Source organism: Chiroxiphia lanceolata, chromosome 9 (genome assembly GCF_009829145.1).
Source record: "Chiroxiphia lanceolata isolate bChiLan1 chromosome 9, bChiLan1.pri, whole genome shotgun sequence".
Lineage (NCBI taxonomy): Eukaryota > Metazoa > Chordata > Aves > Passeriformes > Pipridae > Chiroxiphia > Chiroxiphia lanceolata.
The window spans coordinates 10,387,315-10,403,472 of NC_045645.1; the positions used below are offsets into that span (position 1 = coordinate 10,387,315).

Sequence of the window (16,158 nt, forward strand, 5' to 3'; positions counted from 1 at the left end):
GTCAACCCTCCTGCAGCCTCCAGAAGGAATTAAAATGTGCATGCACTTTCCTATTAACATTGTCCTGGAAAACAGGCTGTTTCTTTAATTATTGCTCTGAACTGAAATTACACAAACCAGTGAAAGTGACAGCAAGAGGTTTGTCTTTCCATCAAGGCACCCAGAAAGCTGCTGAGTTTGAATGCATAAAATGTAAGTATCAGACCAGAGAAGAAAGGAATAGACTTTGACGTGAAGTCTTGTATCACAAGAAGCAGAAGAGAAGAATTTTGAAGTGCTGTTTAATAATGGAGGACTTGGGAGGTTTAGTCTGAGAGTCAAGAGGTAAAAACTGCTTCAGGGGAGGGGGAGGATTAGAGTGGATGAGACAATCATCTGTAAGAGAGGAGCTGCATCCAGATAAGGAGCCGTGAGGAAAGCAGAGCTAACTCAGGGTACTAGGAACCAGATTAAGAACATGCATGTTCTTAATGTGAAGAACATGCATCTCATTTGCCTCTGTTTAGGGTCACAAAGAACACAGCAGAAGCTGCTGTCACAGTTACTCAATTACACCAAATTGTGTAAGCCTATTCATAGGAAAAAAACTCAAACTAGAGACCTGATGATGCACATGGATCTCAACACACTGAGATTTGATGTTCCTCCCCAGAAAAGGAGTTGTAATTTCCTTACTATATTAAAAGCAAGATCATCCTACCATTACTACTATACTTCTTGTTGAATATTGTAAGCTGAATTATTCCAAATACTTAATTTCATTAGATGAATTTTCTAAGAAGACATAAATTAGGGCATATGGTTCATAATATTTTCACTTCCTTTCCCAGTAACCCATTTCACTAGTTTTACACTTCATCAATTTAAGCATTATGGCTAATATGTAACATTTAACTCTGTCACAAGAGGAAAAAAAATCCAAGTGTCTCATTAGGAAGCTATGATGGCCATTTCAGAAAGTGGTCTTACATTTTCTACCTACAGCCATATATGAAGGCATTGATATCAGAAGCACATGCAGAGCTTACAGGCCTACAGGTTTCTATGCAGGTGAAAAGCTTTTTTTACTGCTCACTTGGGTACAAAGAAAACTGGATCCCCAGGGGACAGAATCCCTGTCTGTAAGATTTACTGCTACACAACAACAGCACAAAGCATTAAAGTAGAGCACGATTAGGTCTGTTTTACCACAGTATAAACCCAAGGGCAGGCAACATTTTATTTATGTTAAGCAGAACACATTCCCACACACAACTGAATCAGTAACAACAATATATGAAGATCACATAATGGCAGGAAGAGCATCTCTGACTAACTCCAGAAAAGTTAACAGCAGTTAACATCAGAAAAGCTCTTTTCTACCCAAACCTCTGAAACATAACAATCATCTTTCAAACATCAACAGGTGCCAGAAAATCATACAAGAACAGTAAGAAACACATCAAAAGCTTTCACAAAATATAAAGAAGGCTGAAGCCTCAATTACAACACACTGTCTAACTTACAATCATTGCAAAGATACACAAGGAACTGTTTTACAAATCTTTGTGAACATATATGAACTCCACTTCTTCAAAATAAGCAGGATACATTTCTGTCACACACTAAGAATTCTTCTACAGGTTGTATTAGTGCCTTAAAAGCATCAGTGATCAATCAGAATTATCACAGGAGGGGGTTCAGAGTCATGTCAGGTTTTTGAATGACAGAAATCTGTAAGGCTTTGTTCAAAAACAGAATACATAACATAATTGCCTACACATACTCCTGAAGAAGTAGGCCAGCACATAACACCTTTGCAAAAAACAACTAAAAGGTATCCCACTCCAGTTTATTAACAGACATCACACTGCTGAATACACAATTATTCAGTGAATAAAAGGGAGGCCGTGGTTAATAACACATTGTACCTATAATGGCAGCTGTTCCTTTTCTGTACCCTGACTCTTCCCTGAGCTGTTTTTCACATTGCATTTTTGAAATATTATTGAGTACACTGTAGCACAGCTCCTAAGACTATAACAACAAAATGTAATGGACTTCTCTGACTTTAAAAAGGTAACCTTTGGTATGTTAGACTGGAGGTGGGAGGGTCAGTAAGACACTTTTATTGGTGCCAAAACTCAAGAGTTTCTCTTCCCAAGTGTGATTTACAGCACAGGAAGGACATTGACCTGTTCCAGCAAGTCCAGAGGAGGCAACCAATGTAATCAGAGGGATGGAGCACCGCTGCTATGAGGAAAGGCTGAGAGAACTGGGATTGTTCAGTCTGGATAGGAGAAGGCTTCAAGGTCACCTAACAGCCCTTCAAGTACCTGAAGGAGCCGACAAGAAAGATGGAGAGAGACTGTTCACAGCCTGGAGTGACAGGACAATGGGGAATGGCTTACACGGACAGAGGGGAGGGTTGGATTAGAGATGAGGAAGAAATTCTTCACCTGTGAGGATGGTAAGGCCCTGACACAGGCTGCCCAGAGTAGTTGTGGCTGTCTCAACCCTCGAAGTGTTCAAGGCCAGGTTGGATGGGGCTTGGAGCAACCTGGTCTAGTGGAAGGTGTCCCTGCCCATGGTGGGGGAGTTGGAAATGGATAATCTTTTAAGGTCTCTTCCAACCCAGGCCATTCTATGACTCTAAGATGTTGTTATGATACCATAAGACCCTGTTAGTGACTCCTACTTTTATAGAAAAGCTTTTCTATATCTTATACAATACATATATTAAATATATATATATATAAAGATCTTTCTCATAAGCTTTAAATATTAAAAAACTGGAGAGAACAAACATCCTTGATTCATTCAGGCAAAACTGCTTCATTGCACAACCAGGCTCCTACACTCCCAAGCATCCAGTTCTCCTGTGCCTAGTTCAATACTCCACAGGTAAGTTCACCTTCTCCCCACCGTAGTAGTCACGTACACACTATTTGCTCCTCAGAATGAGTGACCCTAAGTCCTTTATCTGCAAGCTCTGCCCAGAGCCCTGCAGACTTCATACTGCACCATGACAAAGAAGTTTCTCTCTCACACCACTGCACAGAGATGCACTAACCAACTTTACAAGTTACTGCTTTTCCAGCATCTCACCAAAACATTACACCAGCATTTTCCACTTAAGGGAAATTTCTTTTAAAAAAGCACTTTGTGAACTCTACAAGTTGCAAGGCATTTTGGTCTCCCATGTCTACTAGTCAAAATTCTATTACAATAAATAATATATGCAATAGATTAATATTTAGAAGAACTTTACTCTTCTACTTGCATCATCCTTATAAATTATTCTCCTATTAATGAGTTATTTGATCTCAACATATTAGCACAAAAAATACATTGTTCTCTGTACTTCTCTGTAACCTACGTGCTTGCCTTCTGCTAAAAGCTTCTCTTCGAAGTGCTATTATTAATTGTCAAGCATTGGAACTGTTCCTCCAGACATCACCCCTCCTTACTTTCAAGACAGGCAGACAAGATTTTCTCCACTTTTTGCAACTAAAGTACAAGCTAAAGTACATCTGAATACACAATTCATTCTATTCAGCACTGTCCTCTCCCTAATGTACCCAGTATAGCCAACCTCTTACAGGAAGCAATTGCTGGAACAATTAGGACTCTCATAAGGACTCAGCAAGATTAATACACACTATGGCGTCATGTCTGCATCTTATCCCATGGTGATACTGAGATGTTAAAGATCTGTGCCAGCAGGGACCAAAGCCTGTGCAACAACCTTCTATAACACATGAACTTTTCCACACTTTATTAATGTGAAAACTTGAGAGCTATCACAAACTACTTCTATTCCTGTTGACTATAACTTAGGATTAAGTTGGTCTTTTCTAACACCTGTGACATTCACATCCAAAACGGGAAGGAATCCTCAGAGATCCTGATTTCAGTTTGTTTTGCTTTTTTCTAGTATTATTTGAATATACAACAGTGACCCTACACGGATCTCCGGAATGTTTTTTTTTTTTTGGAGAAGAAAGTAGATGTACACTCCATGAGCACAATTCCTAGTGGTTTCCTGATGCTTGTTTATCCTAGCAAACCAAGACTGCCTTGGAAAAATCCAGTATTAGTCTTCCTCATGAAAATATATGTGCATATATGAAAATGAGATACATTCACTATCATTCAATCTAAGAGTACTTCTCTTTAAATTAATAAATAAATAAGCATTGTGAAACAACCAAAAATAAAGTAGCATAGTCCACCAAAATGAGAAAAAGTCTTAGAACTAGTCCATTAAAGACGTTAAAATTGATATTATAGCCCTTTACTCATTGTCTACATTGCAAATTATGTTCATACTTTCAGCCACAAAGAAGAAAATCAACACTGTATTCATCAATTTATTATTGTATTACTGGATCCACAAAACACACGATGTCTACATGTACTATTTGCCTTCTCTGTACTGTACTAATTCCCACCTCCATCAAAAAGTTCCATCTAAAAATACTGATTAGCAGAGTCAGCCACCCACAATGTGTATGGGTCACTTGCAATCTGTTCTTTGAACTAGAGATGATTTTTGCAATAAAGAACAGAGTTAGTTCTCTACACAGGCTTAGCAATATTTCGAAGCTTGATGCACATGATCTGCTTCCCTGGATTTCTGCTGCCTGGAAAAAGGCAGCTAGAGTTCAGTGACTGAGAACAGGATTCCTCTCACCTAAATTTTAGCTGTCAGGACTGGACATCCTGTGTAAGTTAACAAACACAGCTGCTTCTACAAACACTGATGAGCGACAGAACCATCCCATGGAATTTCCTCTCTCTGCAATCTCTTCACCTTACCCAAGAGTCTAACAGAACAAATTATGCAAGAATGAAACATGAGAAACTCTGCATTCAGAAGGGACAACCACATACAAGTAGATATTTGGATTGACACTCCTGCCACAACAAAGAAAAACAAACAAGAAAAACAAAACAAAAAACCAACCAAACAAACAAAAAACCAAACCAAACCAAATCAAAACTGCAAACAGGGCTCCTTTATGAAAATCACTTGCTGTTCTTCATCAAACCCAAAGTCAGGACTGCTGAAGTCTCAGACCCATTTTGAGGCTGTGGCAGAGTTATTTTCTAGTGTTCTTTCACATACAGAGGATTTCATGTCCTCTCCAGGAGCATCCTGCACTGAAATCCAGAAACTGAAGCTTGGCACAGTGGGATTCACTCAGTAACAATTCTCACTTTTCTCTGAGGATCTCTATGCACCAAAATCAATTAGCATTTGCTACAAATGTAACATAGCAACAGTGGACAGGCCCTCATTTGATGTAAATCAGTGTAGTGGTTCTGATTTAAAAGAACTTCACCAAATTTCATCATCTGTAACTCTCACACAGTGCTGCTGAATAGCTCCCTCCATCACCAGGGAGGTAAGGATCATAAAATCCAGTGCCAGGAACAGTAAGTGGTCAATTCAATTCGTTATCCTCTTTAGGACTTCACAAACATTTTATTTCTCTTGTTTTCAGAAAGAAGAAAAATAGGTCAGAATATATGAAAACTATCACACAGGGACGGTGGGCAGAAAACTGTCCTGAAGCCATAATCTGAGATTTGATTACTTCAGCAACCACAATAAAAACCCATTCATAAAGTAATCTTTATTAAACCCACTGATGGTTTTTTTACTGTTTTTAAACTTGAGCTAACTGCCAACATGCTGTGTGAAGTAGCACTTCCTGTTGATTTGTTTTGTATTAATTATAGTGTAATTAAAAAGGGGAGTCTTTATTGCAAACATCTACCAGGTGTTACCGGGGCCATAACATTTTCAAATGGCACTGTCAGTGTCACTGTGGTACAATGAACAAATTTCAAAATGTATGCACATCCACAGGAAAAAAACTCCTGGAATGGAAAAACCTTCATTATGTTAAAAAAGGGGGGGGAATCCACCTACGAGCAAGACCCTTGATATTTGTGGTATAACTGCTACAGTTAAGACATGAATGCCTAACAGGTCATCTAATCATCTAATGCCATTAAAAGGTTTGAATTTGCCAATACCCCTCAAAATCTGAAGAAAACTGACATAAAAGGCAGTAACAATAAAAATAACTGTGCATTTTGTTACATAAAGGAATGAGAGGGAAAAATCGAAATATAAATAAAATATTCACTGCATTGACTGTTTATTTCCTGAATATCAGCTGGACTACATTAAAGTAGTATTTAAAAAGTATTTTGCTTCTTTCCTAATTACCTTTGTGCTTGGCTTAATCGTGGAGCTACTTGGAAATTCCTAAGGCCTGAATCCTCTACTGCATCGATGCACTGGAGTCCAAGTTATTAGTGCAAACCATCATCACTAACCTCAAGATCAAGGAAGCAGAGTCTCCTACTCCACCACAGCCACAAGCAAAATATGATAGGTTAAAAATTGCTGGATTTGTAAAGGTTATACAAGGAAATCAAAAAGAGGGTAAACCAAATTTTTCATGCTAACTACCTGTTAAAAATATCCTAAATACAGAGAAAGCTTTTGTTTCCTCCCATCAACGCTGACAGGTTACTGTGAGAGAGAATTAAAGGAAAGGTATGAACTCAATAAGGGGAGAATTCAAGTGACCTATTACATGTTAATCTGGCAAAAAGCACATGCCAATTGAACTGTTATGGCCAGTCTCCAGGCAGAGACTGACAGGTCCTGGAAAGGCTGTCAAATTACTAACACCGCCTGCTCCTGCAGGAGCACTGAGTCCTGCCGGCTTGGATCTCTTCATCCTGGCTTGATCTGAGCAACTACTTGAGGCACCTGAATAAATACAATGAAGGTTAAAAAAGCTGAAGTGCCCGTTTTCTTTGCTGTTTTAGCATAGTTTATTGAGCTCCATCTCAAGTAACTAGGAACAGAAATGAAGCACTTTTTTTTTTTAACAGTGTACTGAGATCACTCACAATTTTTCCCTCAGTTACTTCAAGTACTGAAAAAAAAATAATTATAAGCCTTTAGGTTGAAAAACTACCAATATGGTGCTTGCTGTTCCCTAAGAAACTAATCTTTCAGTAGGGTAGAAGACAGTTATGTGTATTGCATCAGTTGGATTCCCAGTAATTGAAGTTCTTCATTTTCAAATAGGCATAATTAAAGTCTTTGCATTTTCAAATTCTACAAACTACAAACATCAACAATCTCATTTAAACATTTCAACTGATGGATAAAATTATATTTGGTAGGTACAACTAAGATAGATGTGTGTTCCAGAAGTTACTTTATGCTGTGCATGAGTGATTCAACTTTTAACCAACAACAGTTGGTGTGAATGAAACCAGATGAAAAGATACAATAAAAAAAAATTCTCCCATGACTAGAATACAGTAACACTGCAGAACCCACTGCAACTTTAAAACTTTTTGCACTTGCTGGAAAGTGTGCATTTCAAGTCATTTAGTGCTGCTTAAAAGTTACATCAACTGATAGTATTAACGTCCATTATTGTTCAGTACACGTTTTTTCCTTTTTTAAAAAAATATTTTAATGTTTCATAATCTATTATCTTCAGATATTGGATTTTCTTCCTAGTTATGTATGTTGTGACGCTTAAAGATAGTCATGAGGGAAAACTGTAGCAATGGGCCACTGCAGGAATTAGGAAATTGTCTGTTGAAGAACTTCTTTTGGTTTCAGATATCATTTACATGGGTTAAGAGCACTATACAGTGCTTTACTCTGTTTTCTCTTGTGTTGACCCCACACAGTCCAAGAAAAGTGTAACATCATCCAGTTTGTTCCACAGCTGGAGAAGAAGTAAGACCTTGCTTATTTTGTAGAGACCTCAACCAAGAAGAGTCACCTGGTGCCTGCCAAACCCATTAACTCACTAACCACTAACCCTGTCTAAAGGGGTGTTTATGCTCAGCTGTCCTAAAATGAAAGTGGAGGGGAAAACAATCTCTAACTGGAAAGCCAATAGATTTTAAACTCTGTATTTTAAAAGGGAAGAGCTATACTTTTAAGCCAAAAAAGCAAGTCTTGGCAGAATTAAGCAAAACTTTCCTGAATGACACTGAACAAATGTGAGAGTTCTGCAGCTGGGATACCTACTCAGTCAAAGAGCAAAGAACTGTTTTCAGGTAACTGTTGCTATGATCTTGAATTTTTGCAGATGCACAACTTTCCTAAACTTTCCAACAATAAACCTGATAAACCTGTGCAGGTTTAGAAAGTTCTTTTCCATACACAGATTGACTGATAAGCATTACAGTGTATCTTGGGGCACACACACTGATGGGTCCTGCAATTTAAAGAGTAACACCAGAAAAGGATTTTGCACACCAGGAATTGCTTTAGGAGGCCACAACTGCAGTGCCTGGATGATAATCAGCTTCCAATTAGCTTCAAAACGTGCTGACCCAAACAAATACATTTAGTACCACTTCTCATCAGCAACCCTATGAAGACAAAATGCAGCAATCACCCACATCAAACCCCCACCAGTATCCCTGTAACACTGATGATAAAGGTAGTTATACTGCTGTTTGCTACAAAAAAGCATTTTTGGGAGATTCCAGCTCCATCTTTAGTGATAAAGGAAGGACTCCGTATTAGAGGACTCTTGATTACCCTCAGTGCTAAACAACAATACATTCACATTCAGGTATAAATACTTCTAGCAGCCTTAGTATTCTGTCCTGATTGTCTCCCTCATCACCAATGTCCTCTAAATGTCATTTTCCAGCAAGTATTCACTAAGTAAAAGCACCTCCTAAAACCACAGGGACGTTGCCTAACATCTAAATCTAAGTTTTTGCAAGAGAGCAATATGCCTGCTAAAAGAGAACAAAACAGCAAGCACACATGCATGATAGGATTACTTGATTCAATACAATATAAATTAGGTCAGACTCCTCTATGGAGAATTCTGTGTCAAGAACTAGGTGGTCCACTAAATTTCTATTCATTTGCCTTCAGGCTTGGGGAATTGCAAAGACTCTCAAGAAACTGATGTTCCTCTACCCACAGGAGTAATCACTATGTAGGGGTGGGGGGAATCTCTCAAGTTTAACTGCTTGACAATACCTGGAGACCGGAGAAATCTTTATATAATAAAAAGAGCAGCTAATAAATCCTTGCATACATATAAGATATACCTAAATTTATCCATACACACAGACATACAAAATTCAAGAGAATAAAAATCAGCAAGAGCTTTTGTGTACTTAGGCATGACACTGCCCTATTTTTTCATGTTGTACGTATCATAAAATCATAAAACCACAGAATGGCTTGGGCTGGCTGGAAGAGACCTGAAAGATCACCTCATTCCACCTCCCTGCCATGGGCAGAGACACCTTCCATTAGACCAGGTTGCTCCAAGCCCTGTCCAACTTGGCCTTGAACACTTCCAGTGATGGGACAGACACAGCTTCTCTGGGCAACCTGTGCCAGGGCCTCTCCACCCTCACAGGGAAGAATTTCTTTTCTATATCTAGCCTAAGAAAATATTCTTCTCCTTAAGAATATAAAACATAAGATAAAAAATAAATATAAAAGATAAAATATCCTTAAGAAAAGTAACAATCTGTGCATCCTCATCAACCCAACAGTAATGGAATTCCTATCTCTAGAAAGTGCAAAGGATTACAGGCTGGAAACTCTGTCTGGAGCCTCCTCCTCAACAGGCTTTTCCTGCTCAGGAACACTACATTTTTAAAAGCTTGCCCACAGTTATCATCCTTCCTGATTCTATAAGCAAGTAAAGTAAATCTTCACGCCTCCAAGGGCCATAAGTTCATGTCAAGTACTTCACATATCTAAGAAGAGGACTGAGTCAGAGCAAGATGTGACAAGCAGCCCTTCAGCAGTCCTGTTGCTCCATTGTGGATGGATCTGGTTAGGTCATGCAGCTGTCATGAGCTAGGACTTGGAGGGCTGCTTCCCCCACAGCTGGGAATACAACAGCCTTCAGCATCTGCACCTGCACAGACACACAAGGGTCATTCCAGGGTATGAGCTTCACTCTAACTCCTCAAAAAGCAATACACTGATTAGAAGACAAAAGCTGACAGGTCTTGCTCTGATCTGGTTCTTCAGTATGGCACAGACCTTGAAACAGATCCATCACTGCAAACAGCCTGGAGAGACCCCACCACAACCAGCAAGGATTTGTGCATGTGGCTGAACCACTGAAAATAAACTAAGTTAAGGGCTTTTCATTACATTTGTTTTTACTGCACACTTATAAGCAATAAACACTGCTTGTAACCTGCAACACTTGAAAACATGTTTGATGGCTGTGTAAGATTAGATACACAGACACGGGAACCTTTCCTGGAACTCAGAGTATTGGGTTTACTCACCTTTTCTAAGTTGTGACAATTCTGCTCCCTTTAAACAGAAATGGAAGATTGATTCATGGATGAAATTCTTAAACCACCACCATGAAATGTAATTTTGCTGCAGCTAGACTGGGCAAAAACTAGTGTTAAGGACAAAATACAGAGCTGCAGGCTCTCTATGTGACAAGTCAAAGTATGAAAATGAAAACGTTTCAATCTGATTAATTACTTGGTTTAGAATATATGCTTTTCATTCTACTGTATCAAAATACTCATAATAAAACAGTGCAGCTGATGAAGTCAAGCAATGCCTTACAAAGGCTGGCAAATTTGCAGAACAGCACTTGAGGTTCAGATTAGTAAAATCCTAATGAATATCTACTCTAATACCCATGTAATTGCAGGGAATGCATTTGCAAGTGGTACAATCAAAAAAAAAATAAAAAAAAAAGAAAGAAAGAAAGAAGAAAAAGAAAGAAATAAAACACTGGTGCAATTGAAGTCCAGATTGTGATTTTAGTGTCAGTTTAAGAAATTTAACTGACATACTGGAAGAACGAAGATGCTTCAGTCTTGCACTATAAAGTACCAATGACAACATAATCAATTTCATTATTTTTGTCCCAGACACCAAATTGGTTCCCATTTTTATCCATTTTATCATTTTACTCATTTTATCCAAGGACTGCTTCATCCAAGTGTTCACTTCTTCCTGCTCACTCTATGAGGAGCTGAGCCCAGAACAGGCTCCTGAAAGACTTTCTTGGAACTACATACATAAAAGCTGCTGCTGCACTACATGTTGCACTTCATTTTGGGAGCCAGTACCTGACATCTCCATACCTCACCTTTCTGCCCATAAAGACAGGATAGTACAGGACTTATTCTATCTCACAAATCCACCAGGCAGATAAATGCTTTAAAGATAGAACTAGTGCTGTAAGAACAAAGCCACAGAAGAGCCGAAGGCAAGCACTGCAGAAATAATACCAAATAGCACAGGACATATGAGAGACCAAGTAATCATGTACTTTTATTCCTAAGTAATTGGCTGAGCAAACGTATTGTGATCCAACAACTCTGATTAATTCAGCAAGAATGCTTGGGTAGTGTTTATAAAAACCAAGTCATTACCTTGACTAAACATTGACTTGGACAGTTAACTTTAACCATCAAGACCTTGACTAAATATTGACTGGGAAAGTTAATTTGAACTATAAGGTCTAGAAAATCTTGTTCCTCTTTGCTAGTATTTGTTATCACTTTAAAATGTAAACACGACTGCAAAAATAGGTAGCTTGGCTGTCGCTAAATTGAACACAACTATCTTGCAAAAATATGAAATCTGAAATGTTTAAAAGACAACGGGCCTGTTATAGATGAGAGGGAATGGTCAATCTTCCTCTACTTGAGCAAGGATCTCTCAAAAGTGCTAAAAAAGAGAATCACGAGGTTCATGGCTTAAATTAATTTCGATATATATATGCAGGGGTCTTACAAAGTATATTTTAAAAACTGTACCTTGCCCAAAGAATCATGCAGGCTGACCACCAGGACAAGGGCTTTATTCTGGTACCTCTACTTTTGAAGCCCTAGTAGCAGCTACTTCAAGTCTGCATCCTCCACTATTGGCATCACTTCATCATGTGAGGCCATGGGTCAAAGGACATACACAGGGTCTTTCACTAGCTGAGTTAAAAAAAAGAAAAAAAAAAAAGAAAAAGAAGAAAATCAATTTCAATCCTCCTAAGATGAAACCACTGATGTGTGCAGTCACTAAAGTCCCAAAGGTAATCCTACAAGAAAACATGATGGTGTCCTCCATCACTGTGTTGAGATACTGTTGAAGTGCAGCAAAATCATCTATGAGGTACAGTCCAAGATCAAAACACTCTAAACCATAAATGTGAATTTCTAGACCAGTGTGAACAGTGCATGTTAGGTGTTTAAAGAAAGAAAGTGGTAATGACAAAGGGCCAAGGAATCTTATGTTTCAGGAAGGTATTATATATGTGGATAAAGAAATAAACAATGCTGTGAATCCAGCACTAATTCCAGCCACTGTTTCAGTTCAAGAGTTTGAAAGTCCCTTTTAGCTTTGTGTCTTGATTCCTTTTTTAATACATCAGCTGCCTTTAGCACACTGAATGAACAACAGTTTAAAAGCAAATATAAAAGACATAAATCTCAGATGTGAGTGGAAATATCAAACTGGTAAAAACTTGCTCTGCCATTATTTTTGAGTGTAGTAGTAAGGAACAGATTGATACTGGCGTTATGGGGGGTGAGGGTGGGGAATGAAAGAACAATAAACAATACAGTCATCAGTAGTTTAACACAGCGCTGTGTCTTGCAAAGGAAACATACTGTGAAACAGCTTGCGAGATAAGCTTCGTCAACGATAAGTAATTTTTATTCCGTTTGAGTGGCTGAAAACAATAAACATGATTAAATGCTTCAGACGTGCATTCAGAATTTAGACAAATGGCAAACAGTTCCAAGGGCTTTGCTTTTAAAACTACTTTGGAGGAAGACCTAAAAATTGACTCAATCGGCTTGAAATGTACAATAAAATAGAAGTTCACAGGGAAATTAAAAACTTCCCATTTGCCTGCAAGCTCCATGACTCTCCAAGCCAGAAACCAGCTTTGTTATCTACTGTTCTTTACTATGATTACTGGTCCCAGTTTCCCACCTCACCACTTTATCATCTATAGAAGCGTTTCAAATGTGCCGGTCATGAACATGAGCTCCCGTGGTGTGAAATACCCAGGAAAACACCAAAGGAAGAGGTGGTTCTAGGGAGTTTACAGTCTCGTGCTTGTCCTGCCAGCCCTTGTGGGATATGTCACGACTGTCCCGATCCAGCCTGGCAGCAGCTCCCGCACCCACCTCCCACCGCCGGCAGCGCTCTGAACTTTAATTCCCGGGTGCCTGTTCCTGCAGACTCGGTGGCCGTGCACAACCACACAAAAAAAGCACACCAAAACATTCAATCGGGGGGATTATTGTTTTCTTTTCCTAAAGTAAGGGCCATAAAGCAGACGCAAATGAACCTCCAAGTGGTCACTCTGCACCCGCTTCCCTGACCGCTGGAAAGGGGGTGGGGTTGGGGCTGCTCTCCGGGGACCAGCGGGCGGCTCCCGAGGAGGGTCCTCGGCTCGGGAGGGCGAGCTCGCCCCGCACCCCTGCGCGGCCCCTGCGCCCCGCTCCAGGCGCCATTTCCCCGCCGCTCCTCAGCGCGGCGTCCCCGGCGCTGCTGCACCTTCCCGGGGAGGGCAGCGACGGCGCAGCCGAACCGGGCTCCCTGCCCAGCTCCCAGCCCGGCTCCCTGCCCGCCGCCGGCAATCTGCTCGGCTCCCTGCCCGGCAGAGCGGGCGCCTCCCGAGCGAAAGCGGGACTATCGTGACCGAAGCTGCGATCGGCGGTACCAGCCGGGGGGCGGCAGCGCTGCCCGCCCACCCCGCGGGGCAGCCCGGGGACCCCCGGCACGGCGGGGGCAGCCGGGGGGGGGGGGCGCGGCGGGGGAAATCCCGCACCCGCATCGCGTCTGCGGGTCCCTCCGCGATATTTTTTTTTTCCTTGCCCCGCTCCGGGAGATGGCAAGAGCGGCCGCCTCTGCCCCCGCGACTCGGCGGGCTGTAGGGCAGCCCCGCGCCCCGCACCCCGCTCCCCCCGCACCCGAGCCAGCAACTTCCCGCGACTCCAAGGGGATTCCAGCGCTCTCCCCCCCTCGGGGGGACAGGAGGGAGCGGGAGGGAGAAGGACGGGCACAAAAAAAAACTTCCTTCGGAGAGAAACTGCCCTTCCGTGCCTGCTGCGGGGAGGGGGGTCCCCGCTCACAGGAAGAGCAGCGCACCCCGCACCGGGGACCCGCCCCGCATCCCTCCCCCCCAACCCCGCACCTGCCGCCGCGCCCGCCCCGAGGACCGGCCGCCGAGGGGAGAAGGGACCGGCGCGCTCACCTGCCCCAGCGAGCCCTCTCCTCCTCGCATTCCTCTGCTCTCCATCGTGGGCGCAGCAGCTGCTGTTATTCCTTAGGATACACATGGCTCGTCCATGCTGGGAGAGCCGCCTTCCCGCGCCGCCTGCCCTCTCCGGCCCCGCCAGCGCGGCGCTGAGGCCAGAGGGAGGGGAAAAGGGAGGTGTGCGGCAGAGGAACGCTGCTGATCAGGGGTCGGTCTCCTCCTCCTCCTCCTCCTCTCCAGCGCTGGGGGTCTCAGCGCCGCTGTGCAGCTGGGCAGGGAGAGGGGGACGGGAGGGGAGGGGGCTGGCGGGGCTCTCCCCGCTCAGGGCGGGGGGGGCGATGGCGTGTCTTCTTGTCCGCAGCCTGTCATCGCTCCCGGGGCAGCCCCCGTGTGCAGAGCGGCTGGCGACCCCCGCAACGCGCCCGCAGCACCGCGCTCCAGCCGCTCATCACCGGGGGGTGTCGGTACAAGGGGCTCCCCCCGGGAGTACCAGGGGCTTCCCCGGGGCGGCGGAGCGCAGGGAGGGCGGTCAGTGGGTCACTCGGGGCTGGGGGGGGGGCGGCCCCTGCCCACGCGTGAAGCCCGGACACGGCGCCGCGAACGCGGCTCCCCCCGAGCGGGGGTCGGGGGGCTGAGGCCGGGCCGGGGGCCCCGCCACCAGTGTGCTGCTTTTCTCATGGCTTCTCTCAGTCACCCATGAAAATTTAATGAGGCATTTAGGGCTGTTACCTTCAGAGTCAATGGAGGAAGCATATTTAGCCTAATGCACTTGCTGCCGAGCCAATAGGTCTGTTGCAGGCGGATCAGAAGTCATGGAGAGACTCTCCTTTCAACACAAAATTCACGACCCATTAAACTTATTCTGTGATAACAGCTTCTTTACAAACGGGAACCCATAGAAAACAGAGGCTGTCATACACTTCCCGAAAGGATTTACATACAGAGAGAAGTACATTCGCCAGGTTATTGCCATTTCATTAGTATTATCTCTCATCAATGCATAAAAGCAGCTCTGCTCTCGCTAACTGAGGTAAATGACTAAAAGAAAAGCTTTTTGCAGCCTCCAGATAGATCGGATTCGCCCCCGGGGTCTGAGTGGCCGCATCTCCCTCGGCTGACAGGGAAGACGGCTCAAACCATTACAGGGTATTGGATCTGATTAGAAATTACGAGCGAGATGTTCTGCCGGACACGCAAATATTCAACTGCTGATGTGCATTCTTCGAGATGACAGCCAAGGAGTGATCACCAAGATGCTCACAAAATAGAAAGATGTCTACAGGTTATTCTACCTCCACCTGACAGGCAGGAGATCTGAACCAATGTGGCAACATGGTTAACAGGGCAAGGAGTGCTCATCCAGGAGCAGAGGGAAAGGCTGAGTGAACAAATTGATTGAAAGTACATGCAAATATCTGGTAACGTTCTCAAAATATTATCAGTTTCATCTCCCTCAATTATTCTTTCCGTATCACATTAGGTATTAAGCATAAAAGATAAAGTCATGTAATAACCTTTACAATGTAACAAAAATGCACTTCAAAATTCAAGCCACAATTACAGAAGTAGTTGATGGAAGGGAGACTTTCCTTATAGACCTTTTTTCTTCATTTCAATTTATTACAGACATGAAAGGTGAGATTAACAATTGAACCCATTTATTCTAATGTGAATTAAAAAAATTAAGTCCTAGTAGTCAACTTAATTGCAGCAAAATTTCCTATTGGTGAGCATTTCACCATCTAGGAAGACAAAGAACTTAAGTAGAAATAAAGACACAGAAGTCACTTTTTCATTTCAGCATCCTTGAGGAGGCATGTGGCTATGCTTGTCTGTAAGTATTAAGTCCAATAAAATGTTGGTGATCCTTAGTTCCCAAAAGGCATATTTT

At 42.4% G+C, this 16,158-nt stretch overlaps 1 protein-coding gene across 18 annotated transcripts in view; it reads right to left on the bottom strand.

Moving 5' to 3' along the window:
• DAB1 (DAB adaptor protein 1) overlaps window positions 1–16,158 on the bottom strand; it is a 435,450-nt gene that overhangs the window by 140,127 nt on the left and 279,165 nt on the right. For 5 of the 18 annotated variants that reach the window (XM_032696515.1, XM_032696506.1, XM_032696505.1 and 2 more), the window contains exon 1: window positions 14,265–14,418. The exons of 12 other annotated variants lie outside the window; for them this stretch is intronic. The gene's annotated coding sequence lies outside the window, so the exon portion shown is untranslated. Of the gene's footprint in view, window positions 1–14,264; window positions 14,419–16,158 lie in introns of those variants that run through there. One more of the 18 variants, XM_032696517.1, reaches the window with a different exon arrangement.